The 14,345-nt window shown below is 37.3% G+C and overlaps 1 long non-coding RNA gene across 2 annotated transcripts; it reads left to right on the top strand.

The window, feature by feature from the left end:
• The first annotated feature begins 1,502 nt into the window (after positions 1–1,502).
• LOC137043425 (uncharacterized) lies at positions 1,503–3,198 on the top strand. 2 transcript variants are annotated; one of them, XR_010898476.1, is made up of 3 exons: positions 1,503–2,472; positions 2,660–2,766; positions 2,876–3,198. It is a non-coding gene; the product is annotated as an uncharacterized lncRNA (long non-coding RNA). The 2 variants fall into 2 exon arrangements; XR_010898475.1 differs by having other exon boundaries at positions 2,604–2,766.
• Positions 3,199–14,345: the final 11,147 nt, after the last annotated feature.

Below are 14,345 nucleotides of genomic sequence, written 5' to 3'. Positions count from 1 at the left end.
CATGAGTTTTATACTGTGGTGGCTTAAAAGGGTTGGATTTAAACTCTGGAGGACATCAAATCACTAGAACTGAACTTGCCTACCCCTGACTTAGAGGTACAAAAATGTACCCATAAGGGTACAGCCCCAGCGACAGCCACTTGTACCTTAAAAGGTACAATTTTGTACTTTTTTATTGACAGTGTAGATATGTAAGGTCAATACTGCTGAGTGCCGATGTTGTCTTTGCTGTATCAGTTGACTATATATTTATGTTTAACATGAAGTATACTTCCCTGTACATAGCAGCAGCAGCGCGGCGTCAGACACGCTTCTGGTGTGCAAAGGCAAAGAATTAGAAAACGGCACGCAGTTGACAGGAAACAGAAACGGCAAGCTTGCAGTGTGTCTCCGGTCTCATAATAAGCATGGCGGATGATACGCAGGAAGAATCGGTGTCTCTTGGAAAATATCTATTATTCTCAGTAACACTTTACAATACGGGTGCACTAATATGCATTAATTCATGCTTAACTAATGCACCGATAATCATGACACTGCATGAAAAGTGGGATTTTCGTCAGTAAGCGGCACTGTAGATTGTCGTGGAAGATCAGGTTTACGACTGTACACGGCAGTTTGCAGGCGTCACCGAAAACTGCCGTGAATTGTCAGAAATTGACGTGGGCCTTGCTTGGCAGTTGTCCCCCCCAAGACCCCCCTTCCCTTAACTCCAGGGGAGGCTTTAACATGTAAATGAAAATGCTGTGAGCTATACAAATGCAAATCAGGGTAGCAGGAGTTTTAACCCATGTGACATTTAAAAGGTATTAACTTCCTTCTAAGAAAATCTCTTAGATAGATCAGGCTCAGTATAGCCTAATTGTAAAATCTTAAACTTAAGCTTGAATTTATATATTTGATGAAAGTATTCTAGATTATTTATTGTGTGTCATTTGCAATCAGTCCCCGTGAATTCAGTGCGACTCGCAATTTTGACCAATCACCGCAACTTTTACCAATCATTGCGGTCTCCTGCTAATAAGCGGCGTCATACATCAGCAAACTTTATATATCATATATCATTGCCTGTCAAAATTAACGTGTTAACGCAAATTAATTTTAACGGCACTACATATATATATATATATATATATATATATATATATATATATATATATATATATATATATATATATATATATATATACATATACATATATATATATATATATATATATATATATATATATATATATATGTATGTATATATACATATATATATATATATATATATATACATATATATATATATATATATATATACATATATATATATATATATATATACATATATATATATATATATACATATATACATATATATATATATATATACATATATACATATATATATATATATATATATATATATATATATATATATATATATATATATATATATATATATATATATATATATATATATATATATATATATATATACATACAGGGGTTGACATTAACTTTTTTGCTCACCGGCCACCGTGGCTAGAGGTTTTCCAAAGTTACTAGCCACTCAGCATTTTCACTGGCCACAATTTTGCTGTTTGGAAATTACATTGTATATGTTTAAAGGTAGGACTTTGGCATATATAAATTACTTGATTTTGAATCATTTTACTTTATTTAGAAGATTTAAAACCCTTTCAAACTTTCAAATGCAGAATGACCCCCCAAATCTTGTATATCAGCTGGGATGTGCAGGTGGGCAATATAATAGATTATAATAGAATATAATAGGCTAATATGAGAAAGGTAATATGACAGGCTATGAGTTATTTTAGTTAGGATATATATATATAATTTAAAAAATACCCTAAGCAAATTACAAAAACAATAGTTATTAAAAATAAAATAAAAATTCCGATACTAATACGACACAATGTAATTTATTGAATGTAATTGTCATTGGATACGACTTTCATCGAAAAGAATGTAACAAAATGTGGGTGTGGTCTGTGTTGTGAAATTAAACCACATTAAAAATTCCCTTAAACTGCGTTTGAAACATACAGCAAAGCAGCGACAGAGGAAAACACAGAGCCTGATATTATGCAAACATTTACCAATAATGTGGAAAGCGTTTTAAATCTGTTCAGTGGAAAATCCGCTGTGACGAATCTGTCCTCGTCTAACATCTGCTGTAAATCCAGGTAAAACTAGCTGCGTGCACGCGCCCGTCCCCAGATAACATGATCCCCAGTTGATCCGTAACACCGGCGGGACGAAGCAGCTGAATGCAATCAGTGGGCTATCTCGTCAGCTTGCTCAGTTTGCTGCCGATTTTAACGAGCAGTTAACTTTAGTATTCTCCAGGTTGCTGTCCATAGATGATAGGTTGCTTGCTTTGGAGTCGAAAAACTGTGTGGAAGATACTAACTTTAAGAAGAGAAGACGAGTGCCTAAGAGAAGACCAGTCCTAAGATTGCGGTAAGACTGTTATCTAAGATAAAGTAACCTAAAGCAAAGCTTTTTAAGTAGCACAAGCTGAAATTAGCCTTGTAAAAGAACAAATGTAAGTTGCTTTATAAAAGTGTTTTCTTTCTCTGGTCATTTTACAGGAAGCAGTACGCCGTCTTCACAACTTCGTCATAACACTCATTTAATTGTTTTCCAGCTGCATGTAAGACAGAGACAGTACGCAGGAGCTACAGACATCCAGTTCTTGCGTCGCAAGCAGAAGCTGTGAAGAGTTCAGCTCGGAGTCGATTGAGAAGAAAGAGGGTAAGATTTATTAGATTAGATCCGTTTTTGGTCAGTGTGACTATTTTTCAGGTGCATTTTACGCAGTACATCGTGCGATACTGATTGTCTTTATTGTTTGTTTTTACAGCTGCTAGAAGCAAGAAAGAGTGTGTTAGCTGAGGATGAGGTGGGCCTTTGGAAGTGCGCTACCATAGACCTGATGTCTGATGAGGAAGACGGCATCGTTCGCGCGGTGTCTGGATGGACTGTTTGACCAGCCAGGAGCTCGCCGAGCTCTGTGCCACGCTGCAATCGAGATTAGAGGCGATTCCAAAGAACAGGGCAACGCACGACAGACGTCTGAAAAATGGACTTAAAACAGACAGAATGGCGCTAGTTACCTACAGCTCTGAAGCGGAAAACAGACTTCATGGTGCTGTAGGATTTTGGGCTTCTCGTGAGCTTCCTATTGTTGTGTGGGCAGATCTCACACGTTTTGCTTTTGGTTGTGTGTTTGTGTTTGTTCTAATAAAGCTCTTTCTTTGAATAAACTGCACGTCCCTGGCATATTTTCCTTTCCTCAATAAATGAATGTCCTTGATGATTATAATAGCGTAGTCCATAGGATAACAATGACATGAATATAAAACATAATAGCATATCACATGAATATGAATATATACAATTAAAAAATAATATGCAAATCATAATTTTATATATGTGTGTAAAATTATTATAATTTGGGGGTTTAAATTTATTAATTTATTACCCAGGTTGACCAATAGTAACAGATCTGCCAACCAATCACGAGTGATATTTCTTGTTTCAATGTAGTAGTTTCAACCAATACTGAGTGAGGAAATTCAAGCCATTCCGGCAAGGCGCTGCCCAGAGCTGCTATTCATATGCTAATTAGAGCCATTAGCGCCGGCGCCAGCATGCCTCCGCAAGCTCCACATACGTCATGGTTCGTTTCCGTCAATATGTGGCACAGACGAACGCGACGTTCACAGGCTGTAAACTGACGTTAATTGTCGAAAATCAGGGAGATTTCCGGCCGTTTACGGGGACGAAAATCCCACTTTTCATGCAGTGTGAGTTAATGTATTACTAATGGTGAACTAACCCATTTATTAATGATTACTGCATCAGCAACTAATGAAGATTTGACATGATTTATAGATTAAGTAATCATTAAATTGTTATTAGTTAAATATGTCATAATTTGTTAATTCCTTAATAACATATTATATTAACTAATAATGCAAATGAACGTGTTAATTACCACAATGGGTCAAAGCCATGCATTGCAACGTCTAGTTGTCTGCTTTAATGAATCATTAGCTAATGATTTATAAAGGTATCATTATTTTATGACTTTACTTGTTGGGGCACAAAAATAAAATAAGATAAAAATACAAAAAAGATATGCACACTTTTATTCTCATTTTCTTATAGAAAATATTAAAAGTGGTAACGTTTCAGTCAAAGACAAAGGTCTTTAACAAAGGTCTTTGACTGAAATGTTGCCACTTTTAATGTTCTCTAAATAAAGAATGACAGTGTGCAGATCTTTTTTGTATTGTTTGTTTTTAGTCATTGCCATGTTCCGTTGTGCCTGAGTTTTCTGTGAAGGTTAGTTTACGTGGTTATTCATTAGGCATAGTTCCTCACCTGTTCGTAGATCCTTTGATTACTCTGTTTATTTATATCCTTAGTTTGCTCTGTTCATCGTTTCGTGCCATCTTTTCTTCCATGTAAAGCTTTACTTGGTTGTTGTTTATACATTTCCTGTGTTATTCTGCACTGTACTTGAATATTGTGATTTAAAGACTTGTTCTTGTAATTCTCCTGGAATTTGTGCAACCAAGACCTGACAGAACACAGAACCAAGGATGTATAATGAACTAACCAGCTGTCCATTTGCTCTTTAAGAAGAAGTGCAAACCCTTGAGGACCAAGGTGATCACCCATACCCAGATCAATCGCTTTGTGTCTTTAATTAAACCAGCCTCTGCAAGCGTTTTAGCCTCTGCCCAGTTTTAGAATTTCTCTGCATTTATTTCACTTGTGTTTGTGAACAACTGATCAGCTTTCATTGTCTGCCATGCTGATGAGGACATCACAACCCCACTCTGGACCCATAGCTCAGCCAGCCACTTCCTACATCTTACACTCTACAACTTAGCTGCCCCCAAAGTCTGAACATATGCGTGAGCCAGCAACAAAAAGACACATTCAAACTATTTTAAGGCATATATACATTTTTCTCACTGGATTTTTTTTGGTGATGAGTTTTAAGGGATAAAATTATTGACTTTAGGGGGGCAAAGTGTTTTTTCGGCAAGTGCTTTCTACAGCCAATCATGACAATAGTATATATAGTATACTAAAACAAATATAAACATTTGCTATTTGCATAATAGTACAAACAGTCCATTTTTACAAAAGATTAAATAAATATAAAGGCCACAAATAATGAGCTGGGTTATGAAAGTCAGATTGATTTAAATATGTAAGAAATAAAGCTCATTGCATCAAATAATGTTTTTTATTCAATTCAATTAATTTTTTTTAATGTAAAGTAATAATAATAATTTGATTTCATATTGCTTAGTTGATTATGATGGGAGTAATCTAGTTCTATCATGTCATAATACGCTTCACATGCATGATTTATGCATGGTGTTTTTCAAGACAAGCCATGTATAGTTCCTGTTTTCAGTGATAGGAGATTATACAGTGAGAGGAATGGCACTTTGTGTGTGTGTGTGTGTGTGTGTGTGTGTGTGTGTGTGTGTGTGTGTGTGTGTGTGTGTGTGTGTGTGTGTGTGTGTGTGTGTGTGTGTGTGTGTGTGTGTGTGTGTGTGTGTGTGTGTGTGTGTAGCTGATATAGCAGCCAGGTAAAACACAGGGGGTTGCTCACCTCTGCTGTCCTGTGCTCCTGCCTGTGGCTATGCACTATTGCATGCAAGGAGGCAGTGTGAAAGGAAGCCAATGTGTTGATTGGGTGGAAGAGAGAAATTAAGTAAAGTAAATTTGCATGAGATTTGAATGAATATTTTTTACAAAAATGAAAATGCATCTGAATGAAACATGCAGGAAATGTAGAATGAAAATCACCTGCATGTTGTTTAAAACCTGTATGATGATTTAATTCCTTCTGTAATATACACTACATTGCCAAAAGTATTGGGATATATACACGGGTAAGTGTAAATGAACACTTTTCTGAAAACTGACATGTGTGCACAATGTTGTTGTTTTTTAATGGAGAGTTGGAAATGCCCGTTTATGAAAATAGCCGTGCACGTGTAAACAGAGCCGATCCTGAACTCCCTGGGGCCCTAAGCAAAATTCTGCTAAGGGTCCCTCCTACCTGACCCGTAAGCTATTTAAACCATTTGCCATTGCCATGCAGTTACACCTGACACCTTAGTGCTCCCAATACAATCCTCCCTCCTTTGAACAAAACTGTCAAAGAATGAGGTTCAAACAAACTATATTTATTGAAGAGTATTTTCTATATAATCTTAAGATAGAAGAAGACTGAAGAAGATATGCTGAAGAAGACGACTTTACTGTTGGTGATTTAGGCTGTACTGGGTCTGTGCTAGTACTGGCTGAGGCTGGATGTGGATCATCTGGGTCTGTGCTTGTACTGGCAGATGATCCAGCATCTCCTCTATGTACAAACTTAAGCATAGCACTTGCAATTTATAGATAAAGCCTATTACCATCACTGCTACCTGGTTTACAGCAGCTACCTCGACTAATACCACCTCTGTTACCTGGGTTACAGCAGCTACCTGGGTTAATACCATCACTGCTACCTGGATTACAACAGTTCTCCGGGCAAATTTATTCTCCGCTACCTGGGTTACAGCAGCCACCTGGGCTATTACCATCACTGCTACCTGGTTTACAGCAGCTACCTGAGCTAATACCATCACTGCTACCTGGATTACAACAGTTTCCCGGGCTAATTCATGCTCCGCTACCTGGGTTACAGCAGCTACCTGGGCTATTACCATCACTGCTACCTGGTTTGCAGCAACGACCTGGGCTAATGCCACCTCTGCTACCTGGGTTACAGCAACTATCTGGGCTAATTCCACCACTACAGGATTCTGTTACATCTATGCCTAGTATGGCTTCACAACGCATCATATCCATGTGCACACAAAGGAACCCGGTATTTAAAAAACATTGATCAAGTAAGTTATTTCAGACTCTTAATCAAGCCAGGACTATGTGGGATCCACAGTGTAAAAATAAAGGGCTCTTAGGAGGCCATCTGAATATACGCAGTATGGCCCCTAAGAGGGAACAATTAGAGCATCTTCTCTTTAACTCAAATGTGGATTTCTTAGGACTTTCAGAAACTTGGCTTAAACCCTCTTCCCCACAAGCAGTGGTATCATTACAGGGCTACAATGTCTTTAGAAAAGATAGGCATCAAGGGAAGGGAGGAGGGGTGTTCATTTATATTAAGGACTCTTTAAAATGTACACAAATAATTTGGCCTAATGAAATATCAATTGAATGTGTTGGAGTTAAAGTGTCACTTTCAACAGAAATGTCATTTACTATTCTATGTCTTTATCGTCCGCCGTCAGCAAAAGTAGATTTTTATGATCAATTTAAAGCACTTCTGAGTTGTTGTGACTTTAATAATGAGGTTATTCTAATGGGAGATTTAAATGTAAATTGGGACAGCAAAAGTGACAGAAAGAAACTGAAAGAAATTACGGATAATTTTGGATTAATACAAATGATCAGTGATCCCACTAGAATAACAAATCGTTCTAAAACTTTGATAGATCTGGTGTTTTCTAACAAACCAGATAGAATAATAAAAACTTACAATTTCCTAACTGGCTTGTCTGACCACAATGCCATATTCTTTTCTAGAAAGCTGACTAAAAAACGATTGAGAAGTGTCAGTAAAAACATTAATATAAAACAAACGTTTATTCCAAAGAGCCAAGAACAATGCTTAATTGCAGCTCTAAATAATTTTGACTGGTCTAGTATAGTATTATGTGATGACACTAATCAATGTTGTGATTTAATATACTCTACTATTAAAATGGTTCTGTGTCAATTTCAGAAAGTGGGTCATTTAAAGAAACAAGTTTATTCCTTGCCTTGGATCAATAATGAGTGTAAACAGCTTATGATACTCAGAGATAAATTACTAAAAAAATCATTACAATCTGGATTAACTACTGATCGATTACATTTTGTATCCGCAAGAAATAAAGTCACACAAACCTTGAGAATGGCAAAAGCAAATTTCTTCATGTCTGTAATCAATGGTGCCAAAGGAAATTGTAAGTTGATTTGGGAAAATATTAACAAACTCCTGGGTACAAGTAAACATATTGCTGATAAAGACTTTGAACTCAGATTTGCTAATGATTTGGTATCAGAGCCTCTCAACCTAGCAACTAAATTAAACTATTATTTTCAAAATACCATTGATGAGATCGCTCAATTGTTTTCTAGCTCTTGTGACTCTCAACAAAATATGGCCCACTTTGACCTTTATATGGATGCCGTAACTCTAAATTCTAAGTTTAATATTCAAACAATTACAGAAAATGACGTAGACAACATAATCTCTAAATTAAAAAATTCTAAAGCAAGGGATGTGTTTGGATTTGATACCAATCTTCTGAAGCTTTTAAAATCTTGTATTTTAGTGCCTGTGACCCATTTAATTATTTTGTCGATTACGCAGGCAGTCGTTCCGTTGAGTTGGAAGGTTGCAAATGTCATACCAATATACAAATCGGGTGATAAACTAGACCCTGCTAATTATCGACCTATTAGCATACTTCCTATCTTTTCTAAGATAGCAGAGAAGTGGGTCGCCAACTCTATCATTGTACATCTTAATGATTCCAACCCGGGTCTGCACCCTATGCAATTTGGATTTCGATCTTTTCACTCAACTGAAACGGCTATTTGTGTTTTTGTCGAGAAGGTGAAGTTCTATTTAGATAAAAACAGTTATGTTGCTGCTGTTTTTGTTGATCTTAAGCGTGCGTTTGATACTGTGAATCATTTTAAGCTTTTGTCTAGACTGTTAACATTTGGCTTTAGTAATCAAACAGTTAAATGGATACAGTCTTACTTATCGGATAGAAAACAATGTGTGCAAATAAAGAATTGTAAGTCACCCTATCTTCAATATACACAGGGTGTTCCTCAGGGATCAATTTTAGGACCTCTGCTATTTTCACTGTATGTGAATAGTTTGCCCAATGTATGCAAAAATGTTGACACGATTATGTATGCTGATGATACGGTAATTTTTACACATGCCAAAAGTGCTGTGGATGCAGCTCATCAGCTTTCATTAGCTTTAAATGATTTGCAAAAATGGCTGAATGATTCATGCTTGTGTCTTAATGTTAAAAAGACTGTATCAATGTTTTTTTGTAAACCTAAAACAACTGTGGCCACAGTAAAAGTTTGCTTGGGTGGACAAGAATTAACTAATGTTGAGGAATTTAGGTATCTGGGAGTTCTGATAGACTCAAAATTATCTTTTAAAAAACATATCAAAAAAGTTGTGAATACTGTAAATGTTAATTTACGAAATTTTAAACAAATTCGTACATCATTAACGGATACAGCAGCGATTACATTCTTGCACTCTATGATACTGGCTCATATTGAGTACTGTGTCACAAGTTGGTCTTATACCAGTTATGCTGCGATTGTGCCAATTGAGGTATGCTACAAAAGAGCATTGAAAATATTAGATAAGAAACCTTCATCATACCATCATTGTAATATTTTAGATAAATATAAGTTTTTAAATTTTGCGAATTTCAAATTATTTAAATCAGCCTGTCTAATTTATAAAGTTATACATGGTCTAGCGCCTCCACCATTGAGTGATTTTATTAAACAAAAGTCTATCAGTGCTGTCGGGTCTCGAGTGACTAGAGCCAATATGAGGGGTGACTGTGTCTTGGCGTTTAGGCGGACATCTTATTCACAGAACGCTCTATCGTATCAGGGGGTGAGCTTTTGGAATACTATCCCTCAGTCAGTGAGGGAAAGCACAAGTTTGCCTATTTTTAGGAATCGTTTAAAGGTATGGTTGAGGGACACACAAATATGCGAGCATGTTTAGTAATCGTTAGTATATATACCAGATGTAAAATAGAGTTAGTGTTTTATAAAAATAAATGGGATAGAACTATCAGTGTGATATGGGTTGTGTAATAGGAGTTAGTATAGCATGGATATAGTGTATTATGGGCTTGTATGTTGTGATCACTGTTATTGTCCTTTCTTCTCCGTACATAGCCTGTGCATAGTGTGTCTGTATGTAGTTATGTGAATTTATGTGTAACATCTACCTGCTTGGGGGTCTGCAGATGGAAATTAGCCTTTGGCTATAATCTGGCATATTTACATTTGTGAAAAATGTTCATTAATATGTATTGCCCCTTTTGTCTTTTGTTTCTACAAATAAAAAAAAAATCTGACTAACAAATCTGACTAAAACAATTTTTAAGCTGCATCAGACCCATTCAAACTGGCTCCCCCAGATTTCCTTTTATACATTTTCAAATATAAAATACTATTTATAGTAGGGCTTGTCTCTTGTAATGTTTAACAAACTAGTGATTCAGATATCAAGAATCTCTGTGAGTGATGACATTGTTGATATCAAGAATTCACTTTTGTACAAGTGAGCATGTAATCCCTGATATCAAAAAGACATTGTTACTAGTAAAAATTCCATACCTTATATTAAGAATTCAGAATTCATGTAAACAGTGAACATTTATTTATTGACATTAAAAATGCATAAATTGTGAATAAATAAAAGCTAAAATGGCTTGCCATAGGATGCTACTGTGTTTTATATTATGCATGTTAAAGCAATATTTGATTTATTGTTATTATTTACTGAGGGATGTGCATCCATATTGACCAGTATGTCCAGCTAATTAATATCAAAATTTTAAATTCAATATAGCCTATAAATCAATAGTCAATCAATGTAAAATTGTCAATACATTCCTTTCCATCTTGCATAATTTGTGCAGTAGTTTAGAGTTTTAACTAAACATTGACTAAGACTAGATGATCATTGTCTTGTTTTAAAAGTACTTATGATGAGGAGGGTCAATATATTGTTCTGTCAGGCTGGTATCCACACAGATATTTCTGCTGGAAAATACACGTTTCATTTCGTGCACGTGCATATGAACGCATGTTCATGCGCGACGCGGATCTTTTCCGAGCTGCAGTAAACAAACACTGTTGCCGTTTATCAAAAAAAAAAAAAAAAAAACTTAAATAATTTGAATTTTCAGGCACAAAGACAGAACACAGCCCTGAAAGCGGCTGGCATTAGCTAGCTAGACAGACCAAGAGACACATAGCCTGCCTGTCCAGCTTAGCAAGACAACAGAAGAGATGCACATCAACTTAACTTTAGGGTACTGTTATTTGCTGACATCAAACTTGGAGAGGAGAGAACACAAGTTTACCTGATTGCTGTTCCTGCAATTCACTCTCATGGTGGTTTTTTCCCCTCTTTTCATGGCCAGAAGGATAATTCCGCCTAATTTTATCATCAGTGTTTAACATTGCTTGACGCACTTTGACACGAGGGGGAGGCGGGGCCTTGAGTCAATTGCGGGGCCCTACGCATCTTGCGTAGTGAGCGTATAGGGCTGTTCGGCTCTGCGTGTAAATATAGCCCTAGGCATGCATACGCTTCTACAAATGTTTGTGAAAGAATTGGTCCCTCTCAGGAGCTCAGTGAATTCAGGATAGGTTGCCACCTGTGCAAAGTCCATTCGTGAAATTTCCTCAGTACTAAATATTCCACGGTCAACTGTGAGTGGTATTATAACAAAGTGGAAGTAATTGGGAACAACCGAAACTCAGCCACGAAGTTGTAGGCCACGTAAAATCACAGAGCGGGGTAAGCGCATGCTGAGGTACACAGTGACGGACAGGCAGACAGAAGTCACCAACTTTCTGCAGAGTCAATAGCTACAGACCTCCAAAATTTGTGTGGCCCTCAGATTAGCTAAGAAAACAGTGCATAGAGAGCTTTAGGGAATAGGTTTTAATGGCAGAGCAGCTGCATCCAAGCCTTACATCACCAATTGCAACGCAAAGCATCGGAATCACATGGTGTAAAGGTGTAAAGCACGTAGCCACTGGACCCTAGAGCAGTGGAGCCCTGTTCTCTGGAGTGACGAATCATGCTTCTCTGTCTGGCAATCCGATGGACAAGTCTGGGTTTGGGGTTTGCCAGGAGAACTACACTTGCCTGAACACATTGTGGTGGGGTTGTTTTTCAAGGGTTGGGCTTGGCCCCTTAGTTCCAGTGAAAGAAACTCTTAATGCTTCAGCATACCAAGACATTTTGGACAGTTTCATGCTCTCGACCTTTTGGGAACTTTTTAGATTCTTGTTCCATAAATCAAGGTCCATAAAGATGAGCGATTTTGGTATGGAGGAACTTGACTGGCCTGCACAGAGTCCTGACCTCAATATAGAACACATTTGGGATGAAATAGAGAGGAGACTGCGAGCCAGGCAGTTCTCGTCCAACATCAGTGCCTGACCTCTGCTTTTAGAAGAATGGTCAAAGAATCCCATAAACTCACTCCTGTAATGTTAGTGTTCTTTTTTAACTGTACAGGAAAAAGCTGGATAAAAACATACTCCTAAATGTCTCATTATGTGTTCCACAGAATAAAGAAACTCATACAGTGTTGGAAAGACATGAGGGTGAGTAAATGATGACAGAACTTTAATTCCCTCTTCCGTGTCACTACAACATAATGTCGACTGAAAAAAAGTGGTCTCACTTGGGAGCCCAAATCACCTCTGAGTTTTTAGAAAAACGGTCAATGAAATTGGCATGTTTGCATGCAAGCCATGCAATGTTTGTGTGCAATGCAGATGTAGCCCAGTGCTAAACTTGGGCATTATAGTGCATTGGAAACTGGGTGGGTTATGATTAATCCCGTCTTACTCTCAAAACCAAACCACATGACTATTAAAAAGTAAACGTTTATTTACTTTACATAAATAATAGTGGACACCTGATTTTTGAATAAGTAAATATTCATGTTACATAATTTCAAAGGAGATCAATATTGGGTAACTATTGCATGAAAGTGATTAAAACTAAAGTTTAACGTATATATTATTTGGATAAATTATATTACCAAAGGGTTTGTATTGCTATTACTTTATTCTTATTGTTTTATTGTTACTGGGTTTTATTGGTCATTTGTGTATTCATGCCATATAGTAGATCGTGTTTGGCTCAGGCACGTAAAAACGTGAATACACGCGAGAGGCGCGTGTGAGGAAGTGCTGGAGGGCGTGTTTTTTTTCTTCCTCTCCTCGCGTTGAACAGCACACGTTTAGAGCACGGGACACTCGCACGTGGTGCGGGAAAGACAAAGACGCTGTAAAGACCCAGTAAAGTCGTTGAAACTGAGTGGGAGGCTCAGAGAAGATGATCGCGAACTCGTGATGCGGGTGAGCAAGAGATTGAGTGAAAACGGGGGTCGGAGATCCGCCTGACGGAGCGGGAGAGATCGGAGCGGAAGCCGTGATCGGAGGTCGCCGAGCGAGCAGGCACAGCGGGCATACGCTGGGCGGAGCATGTCGGTTCATCGCACCGCACCTGAGCATCCGGACCACAGTTTTCCACACTCTAAAAGCTTTGCAAGAGTCCTTTCAGCGCACTCAATGTTTTGCAAGACCCAACAGGCCTGCAACGTGTTTTTCTTCGTTAATATCGGTACCGTGAGTAACCTGGAACATGTGTGCATGTGTGTTTGAGTGGGCCCACCATCGCATTTGCTAAGTTCTCATTACAGGACACTTGACACGGTTTTGTTGTTTTGTAAAGTGTGAGTGAAACTATTAGGGTTTCTAGCTAGATTTAAAGGGGCTAGTATTTAAGTGTTTGTGAGATATTTTGGTTATTTATTGTCGTACATTTGCTAATATTGTGAGTTTGGGGAAGCTTTTATCTTTTATTTGCCAAATTATTTTATTCAATTAAACAAGGGTATTACCCTATTGCTTTGCTAAACAAAAACCATCTCTGGGTCTTATTTATTTGGAAATAGTTTTGTGAAAAAAGGTTTTACAACACATTAGAATCTTATTAGGTGCACCTTCGTGGTATCCACCTGAATTACATCGAACCCAAGCACCCCCCATTCTTGTAAGTAATTCACAGAGTGGTTGTACGGGTGCTACATAAATAAAATGGAGGCACCGCTGGGATCAATTTATTATACAAAAAATAAAATAACATAAACAAGTAGTTTTAAATCCGCTTTTACTTTAGTTTTGACCCAGAGATTTATATATTTTGTTTAAAAAGTGTTTAGAATTAAAAGCTGACTAGCTGTGAATCTACATTTAAAACCATAGTAAAGAGTACCTATGGAGAAGACTTGAAAACTGCAAAAGTAGAGTTCCAGTAAGCATTCTAAGCCAAGAAAACGCCATTTAAGGATTATCTGTGTTAAAATAGAACTAAAATCTAACAAATTTAGCCCTGACAAGTGATAACTGTAAGTGCACAACCCGTGGGG

Source organism: Pseudorasbora parva, chromosome 16 (genome assembly GCF_024679245.1).
Source record: "Pseudorasbora parva isolate DD20220531a chromosome 16, ASM2467924v1, whole genome shotgun sequence".
In the NCBI taxonomy this organism is placed as follows: Eukaryota; Metazoa; Chordata; class Actinopteri; order Cypriniformes; family Gobionidae; genus Pseudorasbora; species Pseudorasbora parva.
Note: the sequence above shows the minus strand (reverse complement) of the source record. Positions and strands in the feature narration are given on the sequence as shown.